Source organism: Microcebus murinus, unplaced genomic scaffold (assembly GCF_040939455.1).
Source record: "Microcebus murinus isolate Inina unplaced genomic scaffold, M.murinus_Inina_mat1.0 scaf003_hap2_Mmur4.0, whole genome shotgun sequence".
NCBI lineage: Eukaryota > Metazoa > Chordata > Mammalia > Primates > Cheirogaleidae > Microcebus > Microcebus murinus.
Genome location: NW_027438949.1, coordinates 1459914 through 1479360, shown reverse-complemented (window position 1 = coordinate 1479360; position 19447 = coordinate 1459914).

The following is a 19447-nucleotide window of genomic DNA, read 5'->3' as shown; positions in this document are numbered from 1 at the left end:
TGTTCCTCAGCTGAGGGTGGGCGAATCAAAGAGCCGGGCTTTCTCGGCACTATGGCAGGTTTGAGCTTTTTTCACATTCACCTAAGTCATGGCAGCTCCACATGGCAGACACATTCCTATATGCCAATCACTTGTTTTTGTCTCCTGTGCAAGGTGATGTCACAGTTGTCCTCCATCAGGTGCCTCTGCCCTCTCTCTAACCTGCCCCTGCTGCTCTTCTACACAACAGTCCTGGGGGCTGCCCTCTGAGGCCCTGCTGAGCAGGTGCAATGGTATTCTATCTCTCCAGGCCTGGCTCTGCCTCAACCTGTCACCTGAAAAGATGCTGCTAGAAATAATTCATGCTTTCCTCTTCTTTAAATGGAAATTACACTACTCCCTACCTCATAGGTTGGCTATGAGGATGAAAGGAGAAAATGCACGTAAAGATCTTAGCCTGATCCGGGTCCTCCGAGAAGCAGGCACCGAACGGATTAGACATTCAAGACATTTATCAGAGGAAACGCCTGGAAGAGAAAGTGGAGAGGGAGACCAAAGAGCTTGGCAAGCTGTCAGACTGCAAAGCGGATCAGACTCCCAGTGGAAAAGAGAGGGGAAGAAGGAAGAAACGTTAGGAGCAAGCATCTTAGATTGCAGTGCCATTCTAAGGTGAACTCGGCAAGGCTATTGGGCGATCTGCAAGCTGGAGTCAGCTGTCAGAGGAGAACCATGTCTTTAGTACCCCAGCAGCACTCAGCCATTAATGGGGAGTGGTGCCAACATGGTAATAGACCTCAAAGTGTGGTGGCTGGGGCCGTTGGTCAGGGGTGTGCCCAGTAGTCAGAAATCTGAGAGGTGCATTTTCATGAGCGCCACCCTGGCTATACATTATGTCCTTGGCAATGAAGTCTACTGGTATCCTATCTAAACTCCCAAGGATATATTACAAGTAAGAAGGACTATAGTCTAGTGAACATGCTGCTAACTAGCTCTTTCCCCTGCTATTGGCCTCTTTGTACGTCCATTTCCTCATCTTTGTGGTTTGGGAAGCAGCAGGAAATAGGACCTATATACTCCACAGATTTCTGAAGTATAAAACAGACATTAAACAAGATACTGGGTGTAAATAACCCACAAGAGTACAGGAAAAAATGCCAGTGCTACCTATGCGAGTGAGAGAACAGCCCAGTTGGCTGAGGAGTGGGATTAGCAGATGAACTGATGACTCCCAGCCTCGGCAGCTCTCCAAGGGGCTCCTAACGGGGAAGAGGGTGGAAGTATGATGAGGACAAACAGGCAATGCACCAGAACCTGGAACACCCAGCAAAGCTTGTGGGTTGAAAGGGTGAGTCCCAACTTCCTCGGGAAGTAAAGCTGAGTGCAGTGTTCATGAGAGGCAGGCTTGCAGGTGCAGGCTGAAAGAGGCGAGGGCGTGGCCCACTAATTAGAGGAATAATGATGCTCCAGACCTAATGAAGGCAATGACACAAAAAGAAAGTCATGAAGTACAAGAGGGGAGTCTGGGCAATTGGCTGTTTCTGATGAGGTGGAACCTACTCAAAAACTGAGTCCAGACCCCAGAAAGTTGCAGGATGTGACACAGAGGAGTAGAGAACAGAGACAAACTGAATGACACAAAATCTGCAGAAAGCTCCTGCATCTTTTCACATGGAGGATGATTGGGGACTGAAGAGTTTGCTCCACAGAACTGATACAGAGGCTGAGAAGAATGTGACATGTAGGAACTGAAGAAGAGACTGTCACACAGCAGGAAGGAGACTTGATGAGACAGGCAGAGCAAAACTTGGGGAGAGGAAGCGGCTCCTGCCCATAAGGAGACGCCTCAAGCACAATCCACAGCCAGAAATATGCTCTGGCCCCCAGGGCAAAGGCTAAGCTAAGCTGTGTCTCTTTGGGGTTTGTCTGCAGTGCCTAGCCCCGAGACTGGCATCTAATATTTGTTGACTAAATGAATGAATGAATGGATGAGAGCTCATCCACTGGACCAAGAAGTCAGAATCCTTTCCAGGTCCTAACAGCCTAGAATGATAAGATAAAATTTAAGATGGGTAAGTATCAGTTCTACACTTGAATTTTTAAAAATGGAACAAATATAGGATGAAACAATTGTAGTTTAACAGGAGCCACAAAACAATGACCTTGAAGGTTTGATTATGGTTAATTCCATAAGCCAACAGTCTGACGTCACCACTAACATGACAACATTTTCTGAGACTGTGTGAATAGAAGTGCAGGCCATAAAGAAAAAGAAAGAGAGTGTTGCCCTACTCTCCTGGACTCTGATCACGCCAGACCTGGAATGCTACATCTCTGGTCAGGGACAACATTTTAAAAAGAATAGGGGCAAAAATCAATTCCTCTAAGAGTGCCTGGAATGGGAAAGGAACTCCAAGTAGAGTCACAAAAAAGCCAAAGGATGTTTATTTGGAAGAGAAGAAGCAGGAGACATGGAGGCCAGCTGGGTGTGACTCAAAAGAGGAGAGTTGCACTTCTGCTCCCAACTATGATAGAGTGACTGGCCCTGCCGTCAAGCACCACCAAAAAACAGGACTATAGAGGCAAAGACACTCTTTCTCACTAAAGAAGTAGCAGCCCAGACTGCACCCTGGAGAGAAGGGAAACAGCCGAGTGTGCCCGAGACCGCTGCTCACCACCCCCACCCCGCCTGAGAGGGCAGAGAGTGGAGTGTGGGGCAGTGAAAGTGACTGCAATCTACAGGGAAGGGCACTTGAAGATGGAGCTGTGTGGGGCCACTGAGGAAACTGAAGTCTGTATGGGGGTCCCTTTGAGTCCCCAGGGCAACCAGATACCAGGCTGAGAGCAGACCGGAGGCTGCTGAGGCATAACAGCAGCCACTGCAAGCCAGCCCGGTGCAGAGAATGCCTGTGTCAGCATTAAACCCAGACATCCAGCTAGACACCAGAAAGGTCAGCCTCGGGAGTGAGTACCACGGCTTTGAGGAAGGACTACTCCAGAACTGCCCAAGCAAAGCCTAAAACTACTCTTTCAGAAGCAACGAGGGAAGACAGATTTTGGAGGTTGAGTTCTGACCAATAAGAGGGGCCCTCAATCAACACAGCCCCCTGCTTTTGTCCTTCAAGTCCGTCACCCCCTTATGCCTCCCTGAGGACTAATGTGAAAAGTTCTGGGAAATGCTGCCGGCACAGTCAGTGATCTGGAGCCACAACTGCTGTGAGTCACTGCGGACTGGGACTGGGATCAGGCGGCTGTCCCGAGGTTGAGATGGCACCGGAAGGAGGGCCGGCCCCAGTCTCCGGCTCCAAGCCATGGCAGACCCCTGCCCTGGGGGCAGTCCTGGCCCTGTGAGGCCACATGCCCACCTTCTCCTGCAGCAGGACCCTGGCAGAGGCCCCCAGAGGTCCAGGGGCCCATCCCACTGGGGAGGGAGGCAGCCGGGCCTTCAAAGGCTGGCGCTCCCCAGCAGGTGTCAGCTTCCGAGGGTGGCACATGGCAGGGGCAGCCATAGTGAGAGGGCGGCACCTGACAGCCCCAGAGATGAGCTATGACGCTGGCAGGGAAGAACTTGGGGACAGGGACACAGAAGCAGCCTGGCCATGTAGGAAAGGGTCCCTGAGAGGGGGCAGGAGGTGCAGGGGTCACCCTCTCCCCCGTGTCCCGCTCCCACCTGGGGGCTCTCTGCAACCACAGGGCAAATACCCTGACCTAGTTGGAGCACCGGGACCGGCCAGTGGGTAGAGTGGCCTGAGTGGCTTCTGGGGCAAGCCTGGGAGCAGGCAGAACTGCAGCCACCGCACCTGGGCGGGAGCAAGAACCCCAGGTGTCTGTGGATAGAGGGTGGGTCCCAGAGACCTCAGGGCACTGGCCCCTGAGTGTTGGGAAAGCCCCCGCCCCTGCTGCAGGTCACTTGGAGTCCCCCAGAGAGGAAGGAGACAGGGAGGGAGAGAGAAAGGGAGGGAGAGGGGAGAGAGAGGGAGAACACTTGAGCCAGCCTGCCCTCCCCACACCAGGCCCCGGGCTGACCCTGGGGCTGACCCTGGTGGCCCTAGTGGGCCTAGTGATGAAATGCCTTCCAGTGGAGGGTCTGGGAGGCAGCTGGCGGGAGGGGTGTGTTTCTTCCATTTGTGACCCACGAGGGGCCCTGGGCTTGCAAGGCCCCATCCTCCAGGAGACAGACAGGTGGTGGGCAGGTGGTGAGCGGGGCTGGCGGTCCAGCCTCTTCACCGCCATCTCGGCTGGGCACACAGATAGGGCACACAGAGGGAAAGGGGCCAGTGCCCGGGGCTCAGAGTCCACAGTCTCCCAGAGCAGGGGCAAGGGAGGGCTCGCCATCACCCTGAAGGTCTGAAGGGACTGAGACAGACTGGACCTAATTAACTCCCAAAACTTCTTTCCAGCACATAGACCACCCCCCCTCCAGCAGAAACTTCTGGGAATGGAATACAAATAAAGCAAGACAGGAGCAATGGGGCAAAGGGAAGAGAGGGTCCCAATCATAGTAAAGGAGAAGGTACTGAGAGCACAGGAAGTAAGCAACATACTTTCACAGTTTACAAATTCAACAGAAGAGGGCTCTCCTCATATGTAAAATCAGAAAATCTATCCTACAGCTCCCTTCCACAAGTGCAGGAAAACTAATTTCATGTGAAAATGAGTTAACAGAAGAAAATCAAAGGTAAATCTCATACAAAGTCACTGAACTTAAAAAAAACAAAAAGAGAGAGAGAGAATAAGGAGCAGAGTAACATCCCTAGACAATGAAAGCATTCCAGAAAGACACCTGCACAAAGCAGATGAAGCTATAACCCTTTATTTTAAATAAGCCAGACATTCAGAAAATGATCCAAGACAAGAGCAACATAAATCAGAATTATAAAAACTCAGAAATGAATTAATAGACTCAAGAAATAATTTATAAATAAAAGTTTAAAGATTTTTTAAAATTTCAGAAATTAAGACTAAATTGAAAGGCCCCCACAGGTGAATCAATAGAACATATAATGCTTTAAGAGAAACAGAAGAAAATAAAGGCACTTTTTAAACGAAAAGATGAATAAAGAGATAAGGATTTGAGAGACAGTGACAAATATGGGATACAGGTACAAAAAATCTCATATGCATATAATGGGAGTCCCAAAGATACCAACCAAAGCAAGGGAAGAGAGCAATGCTAAAATGTATAATTCAAGAAAATCTTCCTGAGTAAAAGATTTAAAACTGCCAATTGAAAGAGCACACCACATACCTGGGAAAACCAGCCCAGAACAAGCAAAACCAAAACATATTTTAGTAAAATTATTGAACTTTAAAGAAAGAAAGTCTTTGGATACCCAGCCAAAGAGAATATGTGTATCATAGGGGGAACAGCTAGATTGTTCTCAAAATGTTCAACAGCCAATGCTTTCTGCTAGAAGAAAAGTTAAGGTAATGAAGGAAAGGAAACCTGAGCAAAGGATTTTATATCCAATCAAGCTCATATTCAAACTGTAAATGCAGCAAATTCTCACTGACATGCAAACACTTGAAGAATGATATTGCCGTGACTGCTTTCTTAGGAATCTACTAGAGCAAAATGACTGCAGGCAAATCGGGAAAGGCTGATGGGGAACAGTAAATACATGTTTCCATGCAGGATCAAGGGTGACAGAGGGCCAGAAGGCAGAGCAGGGAGAGCACAGTGGCTGTCCACACCTCAGGCCAGCTCCAGAGTGAACCCAGAGGATGAACAGGGGCAGTGGAAAGAGCAGATACACAAACATTGTTTTCAAACTCTTTTTTGTAATCATGTTGCTGACAGGCTGGATTTGTTATTCTTTTCTTTAATTGACATATAATAATCATACACATTTATGGCATACATAGTGATGTGTCATACACATAGTGTGTAGCTCAAGTCAATTAGCATATCCATCAACTCAGTTATTATTTTTGTGTATTGGAAACATTCAATATCCTCCTTCTAGCTATTTGAAACTCTACAATATATTATTAACTATATATAGTCATCCTATAATGTTATAGAACACCAGAACTTATTCCTCCTATCTAGCTAAAATTTTGTATACTTTAACAAATCTCTCCCTATCCCCACTTCCCCTTGCCATTCCCAGCCTCTAGTATCCTCTGTTCAACTGTTTACTTCTATGAGATCAAACATTTTTTAGCTTCCACATATGAGTGAGAACATACAGTGTTTAACTTTCTGTTCCTGCCTTATTTTTCTTAGCATAACATGCTCCAGCTCCATCCATGTTTCCTAGAATAACAAGATTTCATTCTTTGTATGGCTGAATAATATTCCATTGTGTATAGATACCACATTTTCTTTTGCCACACTTCTGTTATTGGACATCTAGGTTGATTCCATATCTTGGCTATTGCGAATAGTGCTGCAATGAATGTGGCAGTGCAGATGTCTCTTTTAAATACTGATTTCCTTTCTTTTGGATAAATGCCTACTAGTGGGATAGCTGGGTCATATGGTAGTTCTAGTTGTAGTTTTCTGAGGAACCTCCATAATGTTCTCTATAGTGGCTCTACTAGTTTACACTCCCACCAGCAGTGTATAAGAGTTCCCTTTTCTCCTCATCCTCACCAGCATTTGTTATTTTTTTTCTTTTTGATAATAGCCATTCTAACTGGGGTAAGATGATGATGATACCTCATTGTTGTTTTGATTTGCATTTCCCTGGTGATTAGTGATGTTGAGCGTTTTTCATGTATTTGTTGGCTATTTGTATGTCTTCTTTTGAGAAATGCCTGTCAGATCATTTGTTAATTTTTTCATTGGATTGATTGATTTTTTGCTGTTGAGATGTTTGAGTTCCTTGTATGTTCTGGATATTAATCCTCTGTTAGATGAGCAGTTTGCAAATATTTTCTTCCACTCTCTAGCTTGTCTTTTCACTCGGTAGATTGTTTCATTGGCTGTGAAGCAGCTTTCCAGTTTGATATAATCCCATCCATCTATTTTGCTTTTGTTGCCTGTGCTTTTGAGCTTCATAAAATATTTTCCCAGACCAATGCTGTGAAATGTTTCCCATATGTTTTCCTCTAGTAGTTTTATAGTTTCAGGTCTTACTTTTTGTTATTCTGAGTATGTTCTATGCATTGTGTGGAATAAAACAAATGAGTATGTTATATTCTAATCCATATATATGTAAAATAAACTTACCCTGTAGTCTTGAATATGAATTGGAATTATCTCCATAAGTTATGAGATATTTTATCTTTATTGCGTGTGTGTGATTCTTAGTACTGAACACTAAAGAGACCTAGAAACAATGATCAAACCAGCAGCAGTGAGCCTCCATAGCAACCAGATTGTTCTTGAAATTCCACTCCCCACTTCCAAAAGAACAATTTTTTTAAAAAACTAGCAAGGGTCCTTGGGCAAATGGCCAATTCCAGGTGTGTGGCCAGAAGCATGACAGGTGAGCATGCCACAAGATGAGGAAGCTCGAATACTGCTGGGCCTGTGTTGAAAGGTCTGGGAGCCAACCTGAGGGGGCTCCACTGGCCACAGATGAGGCTACTTCAGCATCAGTAGGAATGAAACTGCAATTGATTAAAACACATAAATATGTTTAAATCCACAAATTCAAAATGATACAAAATAAAATATGGCCACTTTTGGAGAATGCTAGGGAATCAATTCATCAGTTTGAAAATTGGTAAATAAGGGAAAAGACTCAAGCATGTCAGTTCTGGCTGCTATAACAAAATACTATAAACTGGGTAGCCTATAACAACAGAAATGTGTTTCTCACAGTCTGGAGGCCAAGAAGTCCAAGATCAAGGACTGCACCGTCTAAGACATGTGCCAGCAAATTCAGTGTCCAGTGAGGGCTTGCTTTCTCGCAGGTGGTGCCTTCTTGCTGTGTCCTCACATGGTGGAAGGAATTAGCTCACTCTCCGTCTCTTTCATCAGGTGTGGCCCCTCCTGACCTGTTCATCTCCCAAAGGCCACACCTCCTCATACATCTCTTTGGGGATTAAGATTTCAACATAGGAATTTGGGAGGACACAAACATTCAGACCACAGTACAGACTTTTTCTGTGCAAACTGTAGATGAGGGAAGAGCCTCATTATAGAATTATTCTGACAAATAAATGATGAAAAGGAAAATCTAGAATTATTACCATTTGCAACTGCTAGTAAATTAAGGTTCTAAGCATTAAGAATCAGTGGCTAATTTATGTTGTCCTTTCATGCCTCAAGCCACCTTAGTTAGGTAAAAGATTTAGGCTTAAAAAAGCAAAAACCCAACTAAAGTGAGAAGGAGGCACAGTTGTGTCATAAAAGTCTAAAGAAAAGTAAGGAAAAGAATGTCATCAGACTCAGGCTAGTGGCTGTCCCGGAGTGGGGTGGGGGGCCCGGAGGACTTCTAGGGTGGCTGGCAGGGCTTTAGCTCCTTCCATGGATATTTCCAGGGGCTTTTGGCTTGAAATATTTTCCAAGCTATACATTTATTTTATGCAGTTTTCTGTGTTTGTATTATTTTAACAATGAAAAGGTTTGTTAAGTAAAAACAGAAAGAGAGGCATTGGAGACAGTGAGTACACTGAGGAGTTTAGCAGTAAAGGGAAAAAAGAGGACAGTCACCAGAAAGGGATGTGGGACAAAGAAAAAAAAAATTGTTTTTCTTGTTTTTAGATGTGAAAAATAATAGCATGTTTGTATGTAGAAGGAAATTTGCCAGTGAAAGGGATTCTGTGGGGAGGGGAAGGAAGAGATGCTGGAACGATCTCTGAGTAGGAAAAGGGGGGTGGGATCCGTGTCCAAGTCGTGGCATTGACCTTAGACCAAATGTAGCTCCTCAGCGTGGCAACTGGAGAGGCAGGGTATGTGGTGAGTACAGATGGCGGCAGAGGGGCCAGGACACAGCGAGAGGAGCTAGGGCAGTGGCAGTGTGAGCAAGGATGTGGCGATTATGATTGAGCAGAAGGTTCCTGCTGGGTTATCATAGGCCAGAGGACATGGAGGGTAATGGATAGTGAACAGATGGTAGAGTCAATGTGTTGGGGGTTCTCCTGGAGTTTTCTAACATGCTAGAGTTGAATGATGAGTATTCAGTGTGGATTTGCCGTATCATTCTAAAGAGCATTGGCTATCTCAGGGACAGGTGTTAGCCAAACTTTTATCTCTGGGAGAATGGATAGTTAAATTTTATGAGCAACAGAATCAGGAATGTGAATTACTGAAAGACTATTTTCTATAAGAATCAGCATTTCTGTGTGATATATCAAATCAAAATGATGTGAATATTTCTTTGTAAGGTAAAGTAAGTCTATATATGACATGTGGCAAAAAATCCAAGCATTTCAAAAAAAAAATATATCTTTTTCAAAACATTTCCTCTTCAAATGGAAATTTTAGATGAACATTTTCCCAAGTTAGCAAAGGTCACTGATGAGCAGGATGATATATGCGAATTATTTGAAGAATATGCAGCTGTTATAGACTTATTAATTGTAGAATACAATGAAAGGTTCACTGACTTTGAGAATCATGACATCACACTCAAATTAGCATTTTAGCCTTACCTAGTTGATATCACCAAGGCACCTAAAGAACTATGGATGGAATTGATTGAATGTTCAGTAAATGACATTTTAAAGTCAATGCTTGATGCTAAGAGAGGTCCAATTGAAATATAGAAAAATGTAGTAGAATACCCATGCCTTCGACAAATGCCCAAAAAATGCTTTCTTGCTTTTCAACCACTTATTGCTGTGAATCTGCATTCTCCTACCTAACCCAGATCAAGACACCCTTAAGGTCACAAATGACTGATATCCATCTGGAGGATCAACTGAAACTGCAGACCTCCATGCTGCAACCAAATATTCAAATGTTTTCAAACAAAAAGCAGATACAATAAAGTCATTAAAATGTTAACTTTAAAATTAACAAATAGTTTTCATTTTTTGAAATTAAGTAAATAGTAATTAGATTTTTATAAAATGTAAATTTTTAAGTATATCAGACTGAACTTTTTTGAATGTGGCCTTATTTGATTACAGCTAAATTAAATGCAGCATTCCAATGTGAAACGGTTCCCACCCCTGTGTTAGGAAGTGCAACACTCTTTCTCGGGGTCTTGATCTGGGCTTATTCCTGCCCAGCGTTCAGTGACTGCTTTGCCACCTTATTAAAATATATTACTTTTAGACTTGGCCTTACAAGGCTAAAGAGTGGAGTTTGGAACAAGACTGGGCAATCCTAAACTTCCTAGTATAACTGACATAAAGGTTAAATGCTGGTTTCCATTTTATTTCAGTTGGAAAACCACCCACTTTACTCAAAATCCATCCTTGGTGCTGCTGTCCAAAGCCAGAATGCTTTTTTTTTATTTCTTATTTCAGCATATTACAGGGATACAAATGTTTAGGTCACATATATTGTCTTTGCCCTGCCCAAGTCAGAGCTTCAAGCGTGTCCATCCCCCAGACGAGTCCACAAACAACGAATGTTGGCATGGGTGTGGAGAGGTAGGCACACTCCTACACTGCTGGTGGGACTGCAAACTAGTACAACCTCTGTGGAAAGCAATATGGAGATACCTCAAAGAGCTACAAGTAGAACTACCATTTGATCCAGCAATCCCACTACTGGGCATCCATCCAAAGGAATAAAAGACATTCTTAAAAAAGACATCTGCACTGGAATGTTTATAGCAGCACAATTCACAATTGCAAAGATGTGGAAACAACCCAAGTGCCCATCAATACATGAGTGGGCAGAATTCTAATCTACTGAAATAGTTAGATCTGAGAGAATGGAAGGTTTCATGTCTTTTGGTTTGAGAAAAACAAAGCTTATTCAGAGTTCAACACTCCAAGGCTCCTGACCGAACAACAGCCTAAAGCCTCACTGCTTTGCTTTCCTTTACGGGAATCATGGTAGGGGTCTTTGCTGGCAGAACACTGTCCCCCCTCCCAAAGATGTCCACATCCCAACTCCTGCAACCTGTCAGTATGTTACCTCACATAGCAAAAGGGACTTTGCAGATGTGATTAAGTTAAAGATCTTGAGGTGGGAACTTAGCCTGGAGCATCCAGGTAAGCCCAGTGTCATCACAAGGGTCCTTAACTGGTGAAGACAGAGGCAGGAAGCTCAGTCAGAGGAGATGTGAGCACAAAAGCAGAGGTCGGGGGTGAGGCCCCGAGCCCAGGCACCAGTAGGAAGCTGGCAGCTGGAAAAGGCGAGGATGGCTTCTCCTCTAGGGCCTCCAGAACAGCACTGCCCACACCTTAGCGAAGATTCTACACGTGTGTCATTTTAAGACACTCTACCTGTGGTCATTTGTGACGGCAGCAATAAGAAACTGATACAGTGTCTGTTCAGAGAGGTGATTATTTGTCTTCTACTTATCTCGAGATGTTCTAGATTATCAGCTGCCCAAGAGCAGAACAGAACAGATCGTCTTGGTCTCCCCCCAACACCTGGCACAATGCCTGTGTCTCTTCATGTCATCTTCCCTCTATGTGTCTCTGTGTCCTAGTTTCCCCTTTTTATAAGGACACCAACCATATTGGATTAGGGGCCACCCTAATGACCTCATCTTAACTAATCACACCTGCAACAACCCTAGCTCCAAATAAGGTCATATTCTTATTTCACATTTCTTACTCCCACATTCTGAGGCACTGGTGGTTAGGTCTGCGACATATATTTGAAGGGGGGACAACTCAACCCACAGTAACCCCCAAACACTTGCTGATTGTAATCACTATATCAGTAGTGTGGCAATATGATTATTGCCTCTACATTGGAAATCAAGTTTAATTCCCAACCAGCGCTCTCCCTTTCCTCCAGAACTTGGGCAGAATGAAGTCTGTTGTTTCTCAACGGTGGTGACTGGACACACAAGGTCACTAATTGGCTGAGATGTGAGGGACCCAGCATGTCTTCAGCGTGCAGGGGCCATGAACCAGGCATGTATGCACACACCCACAGAAGGGTACCTCCTCTGGCAGGAGCTCCTCAAAAAACTGAACATAGAGTTACTATATGATCCAGCAATCCCACTTCTGGGTATATACCCCACAAAGTTAAAGCAGGATCAAACAGACACCTATAGACCCATGTTAATAGCAGCATTATTCACAATAGCCAAAGGGTGGAAGCAACCCTAGTGTCCACAGACAGAGGAGTGGATAAACAAAACCGTCTATGCAGACAATGGAACGTGACTCAGCCTTAAAAAGGAGGGAATTCTGACACAGGCTACAACGTGGATGACCCTTGAGGACATTATGCTCAGTGAAGTAAGCCAGTCACAAAAGGACAAAAACTGTACAATTCCACTTCTGTGAGGTCCCTAGAGCAGTCCAGTCCCCAGAGACAGACAGGGGAGTGGTGGGTGCCAGGGGCTGGGGAGGGGCACAGGGAGTCGGTGTTTCATGGGGACAGAGTTTGGGTTTGGGAAGATGAACAAGGTCTGTGGATGGATGGTGGGGATGGCCGCATAACACCGTGAATGTGCTGAACACCACCGGGCTTAAATCTGAGCCTAACAGTGGTAACATGGCACACTTTATGTGATGTGTATGTCAGCACAATTAAATTTTTAAAACGTAAAAAAGAAAGCTGGTTGAGCAGTTTAATTTTGGCACACAAGCATAGATAAGGATGAGTGATTTCAATCCCAGAGATTTGAGAAACTGAAAATGGTGACAACCAGTTAGAAAGACCTGGTGCCAACATTTCTGATTTGTAGCCCATCAAGGAGGGGAGGGTGGCAATCCCCAGTGCTAGCTCTGCCAGCAGCCCCACAGCCATTCTCCAGAAACCACAGCAAGAACATCCAGAAAGGGGGAAGAGCCTTAAGAAACAGCTTGGCTATTGCTGTTTTGTAAACAGTCACATCACTAATCTGCTAGGAGTTACTTAAGCAAATATGTTCCTTGGCAATTACTGAAAGAAAAGTATTTTCCTCTAGTGTACCCAAAATGCTTAGCTGAGCAATCTGACCTGATCTGGCCAACCTGGTGGTCCCAGTGTGTGGATTTGAAACCTACAAGCCAACTGGCTCCCTCAGCAGCCCCAGCTCACACTATCCCCTTTCTCACAGCTCGGCTCCCCACTGTATGGACTCCACTCTGCTCTTTCATTGGCCGGGCCACAAATAAATCTCCCAGCCCCTAACATAGTGCTCTGTGCTGAGTAAAATATACATGCTCACGTGGAACCCCAAAATGTTATTTGTCCCGTAGATTGACCCATTCTATATTGGGGAAAAAAAGTAGAGTTAAAATAAGTAGGAGTGTTTGCTATTTCTTTTCCAGTCTATGAAGAAGCAGGAATGTAAACTGAGTTATTCTAGTTAGCCACAACGTTGAGTTCTGGTGTTTATCTAACTGAAAACCTATTTAATTTGAACACAGAGACACATTCATTCATTCAACAGGCACTTTTGGAGCACCTACGCTATGCCAATAACTAGACTGGGAGCTGGGATTACAAAACACCCCCAGTCAAGGCCACGGACGACAGCCTGGTGGAGGAGAGACTGGAACATGCAGTTGGGACTCAGTGGGATGAGTGCTAAGGCCCCAAATGGGGGGAGCCAGGGACTGCAGGAGGCAACAGCAAGGGTGCCCACCCTTACCAAGTGGGTAGGGATGGCTTCCAGTGGGAACTGTTTGAGTGAGCTACCCAGGCCGAGGAGGAGGTGTGGGCAGGGAATGCGACACAGGGAAAAGGAGCACAGTGGGTCAAAGGCAGGAGAGGGCAAACTTTTTCTGTAAAGGGCCAGAGGGTAAATATTTTCAGCTTTGTGACCTCAACTCTGCCATTGTGGCACTAAAGCAGCCACAGACCACATGTAAATGAATGAACATGGCTGTGTGCCAACAGAAGTTTATTCATGGACAGTGAAATTTGAATTTCATATCATTTTCACATGTCAGTAGATATTACTGTTCCTTTGATTTTTTTTCAACCATTCAAAAAGTGTAAAAACCATTCTTAGTTTGAGCATCTTACAAAAACAGTTGTTGGTTTGGATCTGTATCTAAGATGCTGAAAGTTATAGGAGTGCTAAGCACGAGGCTGGGGAGAAAAAATGATTTTATTTTTGTTCTTTATTAATTTTTTTTAAATTATTGTATTTCCTTTAATTTTTAGACAGGAAATAAATTTACATGGTTCAAACATCAAAAAATATAAAAGAAATGTGTACTGAAATGTTTCCTCCCACCTTAGCCCTTATCTGCCCAGTTACCAACCCTCCCCCTTACAGGTAACTGCTGCTCTTAGTTTCCCATGGGGCCTGCCAGATTTTTTATGCAAATAGCTTATTTTGTTCACTTAAACAAAAACAAATGGCAGCCTGCTATAGATGTGCTCTGCAGCTGCTGCTTTCACATGTCAACGTGTTGGGAATGCTTGCCATACAAATATAGAAGGTACTCTTTTTTTACACTTCATGGTAATACATTATATAGATCTGCCATAATTATTTAAGCAATTCCCCATGGATGGACATTTAGAATTTTTCCAGTCTTATGCTATTATAAACTATGCTGCAATGAATATCTTACACATACTTCTTTCACCTCAAGAGTACTTAACTATAGAATGAGTATTCCTATCACTGCAATGGTTTGATCAAAAGTTCTGTGCATTTGAATTTTTTTTTTTTTTTTTTTTTTTTTTTTTGAGACAGAGTCTCGCTTTGTTGTCCAGGCTAGAGTGAGTGCCATGGCGTCAGCCTAGCTCACAGCAACCTCAAACTCCTGGGCTCGAGTGATCCTTCTGCCTCAGCCTCCCGAGTAGCTGGGACTACAGGCATGCGCCACCATGCCCGGCTAATTTTTTATATATATATCAGTTGGCCAATTAATTTCTTTCTATTTATAGTAGAGACGGGGTCTCGCTCTTGCTCAGGCTGGTTTTGAACTCCTGACCTTGAGCAATCCGCCCGCCTCGGCCTCCCAAGAGCTAGGATTACAGGCGTGAGCCACCGCGCCCGGCCTTGAATTTTTTTTAAGAGACAGGGTTTAGCTCTGTCACCCAGGCTAATGAGCTATGATGACATCACAGCTCACTGCAGCTTCGAACTCCTGGGCTCAAGCAATCCTCCCGCCTCAGCCTCCACAGGCACTCCACCACACCTGGCTTGAATTTTTTCTACTCCTGACAATAACAAATGGGGGTGTCCATGTCCTCTCAGCCTCACCAATACTGTGTAATCTGATATTTAAAATTTTGCCCATTGGATCAGTGCAGTTTTGATTTGCATTTCTGGGATGTGCAACTTTTCCTATGTTCAATGGCTTCTTTTATTTCCTTTCTTATTGATAATCTGGTCATATCCTTTACCACTGGGTGATTCACTTTTTCTCTGTAAGAGTTCATTACACATTGAGATGTGAGTTAAAAATATTTTTTCCTAGTTTGTCATTTGTCCTTTGACTTTGCTGATGGTTTCTTTTGCCACTCACAAAGTTTCGTTTGGCTTCGCACTTTCCTGTCATAGAAGAGACTTTCTAAGTGGTGGTGGAGGGCCCTGTAGCCAGGACCTGGGTGTGGACGAGCAGATGGGCCAGAAAGCACTTCTGATTGGAGCTACCTAATGGGGGATGCAGTCGAGGAAGTTTCCAGACTTCAGGTTTGCCCAGCAGGGTCACTGTATGAATGTCAATAATGACCACACACAATATAGAAGGAAGACAAGAGCTTTCATTTCCTTCCTTCTTTCATTGGGGTGTGGGGGAGATGATGAGCTCTGTGCTCCACAGGCACCCTTTCCCTAAGCCCCACACAGAGCTGAGTGCCACGCCTGTGTGCTCCAGGGCAGTAGCCTGTGCAGTGTCTATTTCCCTCAGGAGCTCTTTCCAAGTACAGGGATGATAGTTTAGCTGTATGTGGATCCCTAGAATCTAGCATGGTGCCAGGCTCCAAAAACATACTTCAGAAAATTGTTTAGCTACCCAGGTGAGGGTAAACCTAAGTCATTAACAATAGCCCAGAGGGCGAGACAAGAGCTCTGGAGGCAGCACCATGGGCCCACACATGAGGCTGGGCCTGGAGAATGAATGAGCAAATGAATAAATGCTCTTCTCAACACCCCTCAGCTCCAAATGCCACCCATTCACTCCACGTCCAGTCTTCAAGGCCAATGCTCTGCAAAACAGGGTGGCAGGCCATGGGTGGGTGGCAGGCAGGATAGGATGAGGACGATAGTACATCTGTTACCCTGACATCACTTTTTAAACATCTAGTTCATGGATGTTTTATATTAATAATATGGTACATACTATATTACAGTGGCAACATGAGTGCTTTAGAAATAGCTAAGTATACACATATTTGAGAGGCAGATGTCAGTTGGGTCCTCTGGGGAGGCCAAGATAGCCTCAGGAGTATTAGTCTCTGCCCTCCCAGAGGGGAAATGGGAGCAAAGACTGCCCCTTGGAGGAGCCCAGCACTGGCCAGGAACACTGAAGAGGCAGGAATTTGGCCAGGCTGAGGAGGATGCTTTGTGGCAGGCAGAGTCATTGGCAAGGAAGAGATAGGCTATCTCCCACCATGGAGAAAGAAGCAGTGGACTGTCATGCAAGTGCAAAAGAAACCTGTTAATAACTAGGCCTGTGGTTAAATTGGGCAAGGGTGGGGGCAGTGGGAAGAAAGGATGGAATACAAGAAACATAGAGGGACAATTGGCTGGCCACAAGAAACCAGCTAAAAACCGGTAACTCTGCTTTCAAGCATCAGTAGATTCAGCACCTATTTACTGAGCGAGCACAGTGCAGTGACGCAGCCCCTGTCCTCATGACGCTTGCAGCAGAGCAGGGGCCTTTTGTTAACATACCTGCCTGTGTCTCTTCCCATGGCTGCCATGACAAAGTACCACAAACCAGGTAGCTTAAAACACAGAAATCTGTTCTGTGCCAGATCTGGAGGCCAGAAGGCTGAAACCAAGATGTGGGCAGGGCCGTACTCTCTCCAGGGGCTCCCAGGGAGGCTCCTTTCTGCCTCTTCTAGCTCTGGCAGCCCCAGGCATTCCTTGGTCATGGCCATATCACTCTGCTCTCTCCCTCTACTCCCACATGTCCTTCTCCTTTGCATTTGTGTCTTCTTTCCTTCTTATAAGGGCACTTGTCATTGCATTCAAGACCCACCCAGGTAATCCAGGACAATCTCCTCTCAAGATCCTCAGCTTCATCACATCTTTGCAGACCTTTTCTCCAAATAAGGTCCCATTCAAGAGGTTGGAAGGTTAGGGGGAGGCTATGTCTTTTCAGGGCCACCATCCAACCATGACACTGGTCCTCGCTCCGCTTACACACACAAGTTGGTCAGAAGCCTTCCACATGGCCCCACTTCTGAGGGTTGCCCTCTGGTGTGGAGTCTGGCTTGTGCTGGCTCTGAAGGCTTTGCCACACTCATCCATGGGCCTCTGCCTTGGTCTGCGTTCTCTGACGTTCATGGGTTCTGAGCTCATCTGGAAAGTGCCCCCACACCCTTTCCATCGGCAAGTCTATTTCTAGTATGGATTCTCTGATGTACGCTAAGACTTGAACTACCCAAAGCCTCCGTCGATCGCTGCAGTTACCACCCACTCTCCACTCTGGATGCTTGGTGCAGAATATCTTCAGACATCCCTTGGACAATTTTCCCAATGTTTATTACATCCACAGGAGTTTTTGCTTGGATGAAGTCTCTGATGTTTAATAAGACGTGAAATCTCATGAGGGACTTTCTACATTCATTGCAGTCACCAGGGTTCTCTCCACTGTGACGTCTCTGATGTTCTTAAGGTGTCAGCTTCTCTTCAGTGTGAGCTCTGTTATCCTGAACCAGTACTGTACTGTGCCTAAAGGCTTCACTCCATCCTTTCTCCCCTGGTACCCCATGAGGTAGGAAGGTACACCCACACCAGTGACACTCAGGCAGTGTTTCTATGCTGTGAATCTTCTGACAGTGAACCAGAGAGGGCACCATGTGGAAGCCTTTCTGCATTCATAACATTTGCAGGGCTTCTCCCCACTATGGCAAGTTGGGTGGACCCTCCCCTCCAAAGTCCCCCACCTGCGTTGCATCCCTGGGGATTTTCTGCATTAGAAATGCCCCGCTGTTGACAGATGCCACTGTGTGTTTGAAGTGCTATCTCTCAGATAGGAAACAGGGCTTGAGCTAAGATCTCAGCTTTGCTCACATCCCACACACTATCTCCTACTGGGTAATTCCCTGGTTGTAGTTGTAGTTGTCACAGCCCTGAAACCTCTCCCCTGGGATGGAAGTGGCTTCTGCCTCTTGTCTATGGTGATTTCCTCCCCTCTCTCCCAATGGCTTCACCATGCTGCCACTTCTCCAAGCTCAGATGTCCAGAAACAAGCCCTTGAGAAGCCTGAAAAGGAATTATCTTCTCTACAAGTTTTTCCTTTGCAATAGACACCTGGCCTTTCTTCTCGGAATGAATATTGGAAAGGAAACAACATTACTTGCTCCCTTTTAAAAGAAAGAGAAAATTATACATCTGAATCTATCTAAAGAGGATCAACCAGATGGAAATCTATGCTCTGAGATCTATAGCTCTCACAGCTCTCACAATAATTTCCTAAACCAGAGAGAAAATGGAATGGGCCACCACAAAATCAAAAGTTTGTGCGAGCTCTCCTTAAGAGTAGGCAGAAAACATGAGAAGGGTACAAAGACATTTAGTTATTTCCTTGTTTACAACACACTATGTTTTGGCAAAACATATCTGCACATTTGAATGGACCTTCAGTGTCATTGCAAACCTCAGATCATTAGTTTGAATGAACCAAGGTAATAACAGCATCATGGACCTGTAATATAAAGAGATCAAGTTCAGAAAGGACACCTGGCTAAGCCTGATAGGTTAGAACCCATCCGGGACATGGTAAAACCATGCTGGAGAAAACATCAAAGCTACAATGAGGAAAAACAAAATGGGAGGAGAAAAGAGGAGGAGGAGGGAGGAGGGAAGGAGGGAAGGAGAGAGCGAGAGTGCATGCACATGAATGAAATAAGGCAAGAGTTAAGCTTAGAAGAAAGCTCCGTTGCCCTTCCTTCAACAAAAGTATACTGAGAGCCCATACACAGCACCATGACTGACATCAGAAACATGAAGCCCGGGCCTGCCCTCAAGGAGCTCGCAGTCTGAAAGTAGGGCCAGTGAGCATGGCAGTCAGGGAAAGCAGAGGATAGAGCTCCCAGCCCAGATTAGCAGGGTCTGGTCTTTGCCTGGTGACTCCCCAAATGAGAGAGAGCCATAAGAACCCCAGAAATATCTCCCTGTCTGGTCTTCAGGACCCAGTCCTCGGGCAGGGTAGACATGGTTTGTGGCTCCTTACCACCCAAGGCAGTACAATAATGGCCCCCAAAGATGCCCACGTCCTAATCCCCAGAAGCTGCAAATATGTTAACTTACATGGCAAAAAGGAGCTGGCAGATGTGAGATGGGTGGGGAGATTATCCTGGATTATCCAG